The sequence below is a fragment of the Marmota marmota genome, unplaced genomic scaffold (genome assembly GCF_001458135.2).
Source record: "Marmota marmota marmota unplaced genomic scaffold, marMar, whole genome shotgun sequence".
NCBI lineage: Eukaryota > Metazoa > Chordata > Mammalia > Rodentia > Sciuridae > Marmota > Marmota marmota.
Window position 1 is genome coordinate 2,812,180 of NW_026000205.1, and position 4,611 is coordinate 2,816,790.

A 4,611-nucleotide genomic window follows, 5' to 3' on the forward strand; every position below is an offset into this window, starting at 1 on the left:
CCACAAATCTGGCTTGCACATCTTAAACAGTGATTTCTGGGCATGGCCATTGCACCCCAAGTTAGTTTCACATTGCACTGAGATTGGCATGTCCTCTTCCTTATTCTCTTCCAGTGCTGAATAGCCCTTGCACTCTGCAGGTCTTGTTACCATTGCACACAGATGGGTTTCAGGACTGGTCTTTCTTCTCGGCTATAGACCTTTTACCTTCCTCTGGGGTTTAGGGATTGTGTTGCCAACTCAAATCTTGTCATTACTACCAGGCTACCTGTGTTATCCTACTTCTCGCCGTCGTCACGATGCAGGATGCGAGGCAAGGCACTGCACTTGAGTGATCCCTCAACGGACCTCAAGGAAAGCATGTCCTATTGCATGCGGGTTTGACGTCCACGCCCCGCCCTATGAAAAAAGGCATCGGCTGATATGGAGTCAGGTCTGGGAAAGGCGCCTCCTTAGGACTGAACCATACATTGCAGCCACTTCTGCACAGTGGGATAGGACCTCTACTTTCGCCTGCATTGTTTTATAAAACAGAAGGGGGAACTGTGGTGAGCCGTTCTAATTAGACCGTGGCCGCCATTAGAAGATGGCGCCGGCTTCCACTGTGGCCTGTGATAAACAACTCCTAATATGGAGAATTGGCACGCAATCCCTTACCACCCTATGAGAAAGCTCCACGTGGCAGCTTTGCATTGGGGCTTGAGATGCTTTATTAAGGCTGGGAGGGGCATCCAGGAGAAAGAAGAAGAACTATCAAGGGCCTGAATAAACTGCTGAAAGAAGATTCCTGAGTTGCGTCTTCCTTGCGGGCAAGGGGTCACGACACCATTCTCAGAGACTACCCCAGGGAAGACTCCATCTTGGCACAGAACCCTGCTTTTAACCCAATTCCTACCATCCTTGCAGTTGGGTACATACCAACTGTGGTTCTGAAAAATACTTTTTTGCAGATGGTCAAGTGCTCTTGTACACAAGGACTATTAAGTTGAACAACAAAGGAATCATGGGTTCTCTCTGGTGTCCACCCAGCACACACAGAGGGTAGGGTGTCCTGGATCCCACTCACAGTGTCTTCGACCTGCCCTCAGGGTACAGCATATGCAAATCTCTAGAACCAATGTTCACATATTTATCACAACTTCATAGATATTCAGGGATATAACTGCCCATTTTCCTTGGGAGATGTTGTGACTAGAATTAAAAACATTAAGAGTAGTCACCAAAAAGCAGAAAATAAAGAAATCAAATCAAAGATGGACTAGCTTAATAAATAACAAGAGTTCCACTACCTGCCACACGTACAGACTTCTGTTCCCTCTGATGTGTGTATCCTGGATTTGACGTTATGGTGTCAAATTAACTCGAAAAAGAAAAATGTAGGGTATCCATTGGGCTCTTGACTGGATTTCTTTAGAACAAATATTTTCGGCTCAGAAATCAAAAGAACTCTGCAAAGTTGCTCAGTTAGCTAATGAAAGTAACTGAGTAAGTTCTATCTTTCCCTTTATTCTGACTCACGGAGACTGATTTGATCCTAAACAGACTCTAAGCCAATGTTTTCAAATGGATGAAGGCATGCTCCCTGTGGCTCTGAAGAAGACACTTCCTAGGAACACAATCTGTGAGAGCTTGCTAACCATGGTGTGCTGAAGGATGTGAGGAACTGGACTTGGGATGTCTGTGTGGATTCTGCACCCCCCACCTCTGTAACACCCACTTAGACTTGACAAGTGATTTTGTCATTCTGAGCCTCGGTTTCCCCAGAGGAACTGGGAGTGCAATTCACATGGGAGGATATCATGCTGAGATTTTTAGGAGCACATGTGTGCAAAACAAGGATGCCACCCATGGGGCTCACGCATGACTGACAGGCATCTCCCTTTCACTGAGATCCTGGAGGTTTGGTGAAGACCATCAGTTCAGCAAAATGGTAAGAGCCTGTGGGATGGAAGTCTTGGTTCTCTGGGCTTCTTGCCTTTGTCAAAGTTCTCCACTTCTGTTCCACACATGGTGGGATATGGGGCAAAACTGAAATAACCAGATAGAACATGGAAGCAATGTTCCCTTCTGCAGCAAGATGGTTGGGAGAAAATGGAATTGGGGTATTCTCAAATTCATAATGTGGGAACCCTTTGGACCAATGGAGGGGAAAGTTTGAAGCATGCATTGTCTTGTAATAACTTAGATCAGGGCTCAGCAAAGGCTAGGAGGGGCCTGGTCTTAAACATTTCAGACCATGTAGTCTCTGATGCAAATATTCAACTTTGCCATTGTGGATCCAAATCAGCCACCAATAACACAAGAATGAATGATGTGGCTGAGTTCTGATACAATTATATTCATGTGTCCTGAAATTTGATTCTCATATAACTTTCAGGGGCCACAAAATGTTAGTCACCTATTGATTATTTTTCAAGGAGGGGAGTCAAACTTTTAAAATAAGAAAACCATTAGCTCATGGTCTTAAAGAGACAGGTAGAAGATTGGGTTTGGACTCTGTGCACTTTCAGACTGTACCTGGCTTGGATTATCTGTCCTTGACCACAGGCTAATGATTAAATAAGGTTAATACCATGGAAAAGATAAGAAAGAAAGGTCAGAGACCATGCTCTGGGATCACGACTTACCTAGAACTTTCTGCAGGTGGATGTCTGACCCTGCCACAGAGCAAACACAACAGTAAAGGGGATCACAAGAACTTACTGGTTGCCCAGTACATAAAAAACATTAAGTAGACTACATGTTCTACTAAGAATTTTGTCTAAAAGATGTACAAATCTTAACTAAAATGTACTTTATTGCAAAAAAACAATGCTAACATTCACGTGGGCTATTGGGTACCCAGCACTCACAAACTTGCTCAACCTGGGAGCACCACAAACCTCCAATTTGTAAAAAGTAGAAAATCTGACCTCAATAAAGCAAAGTGCACTAAAAGAAGTGATGCCTGTAAATACGGAGGGTTTCAGTGGGTGCTCAATTTGCACTGGACACCGTGCCATGTACTTCACACGCAGCATCTCGCAATGACTGAGGATGTGGCATTAGGCAACATTAAGCTATTAAGGAACAAGGGAAGTGAGGCTTAGGAAATTTGGGTCACAGCCGAACCCAAGTGTCACAGCCCATCACCTCATTGAGGCGTCACCAGAGGCCACTTAGCAACAGACAGCATCAAATGCGCCCCTCCTCGAGGCTCTCATGAACATCCCCTCCGCCCTCTCTGCCCATGGAACTGCCAATCCTAGGGACCCAAGACAGAGGCAGAGCCTGAGCACCTTAGCCTGTCAGAGCTCAGAGACAAGGCCCTCACCTAACACAGGCTCGGTGTGGCTGAGCTCAGTCTTCCCCGCCACCTCCCGGCTCAGTGCACACGGGAAACTCCTGCTGCCACTCTTTGGAAAGGTCCCTGCACACATCATCACAACACTGGTGAAGACACGAGGGGTCCTGTGGGGTGGTCATTCCACTCTAGGCTCAGTCACAGCCCTGCACTCACGGGGACCCTGGGGAGTGATGTGGCCCCCCTTTCTGTTGGGTCTCCAGAGACGTCCCAGGGCTCCCTGGGACACAGCCTCAGTGCTTGTGCTGTTTGTACATGCAGAGGGTCCCTGTTCCTCAAACTGGCTTCCTGGGGACTTATTCCTGGGCTCCAGCCAGTGCTAGTTCTTCCTGGGCTGCTCGGGAACTTGGCTTCTGGGAGAGACGCCCAAGCCCCTCTGGTTGTCACACTCAGCCTCAGGCCCCTCATCCACCAGGTGCTTATTCCTGGAAATAGGAGTCCGTGGTGCTGAGCAGAAGCCACCCAGTCCCATTGGACTGCTGTTTGCTGGGGGCTTCTCCTGTCCCTGAAGCACTGCATGAGCCAGTGCCAGCCCTGCCCCAGGACCCATCCCAGTGCCCCTCCAGAGAGAATTTTAACAGAACAACACCTGGGGGGGGGATGTCTGTCCCCCACCAGTGATGGGGTCCCTGTTGCCATCACAGGGTCAGATGATCCAGCTCCTGGTACTAAACATCATGGATGGATTCTCGGAGGCCTGTGGGTCATGTCTGCTTCCTCTCCTGGGTCCCTCCTTTCTTTCTGACTGCCTCAATCCAAAAAGATTTGAAAATGCTAATGAAAATAATTAGCTGTGCAATCATAAAATTAACAGATTCAGAAATCAAGGTATCTTCGGGGTGATGGGGAGAGTTGGCACTGTCCCAGCCCCTACTGAGGCTGTGTGTGGAGCTGAGCTTCTTACTGGCCCCGTGAAAGGAATCCATGCTTGGTTCCATCCACTGTGTCACCCATAATGTGACAACCCTCACATCGAGAGACATTCCAGGGGGATTATAACTCCCCTTAACAAGAGATATTCAATTTTATGTGATGAAATATATATATTCCATGGGGGCTAGAAAGATGGTGGAATGAGATGGACATCATTACTCTAGGTACAGGTATGACTGCACATATGGTATGAAGCTACATTGTATACAACCAGAGAAATGAACAGTTGTGCTATAATTGTGTACAATGAATCAAAATGCATTCTGTTGTCAAATATACCTAATTAGATTAAATAAATAAATAAAATTTTTAAAAAAATATGCTAGGAAAAAAAA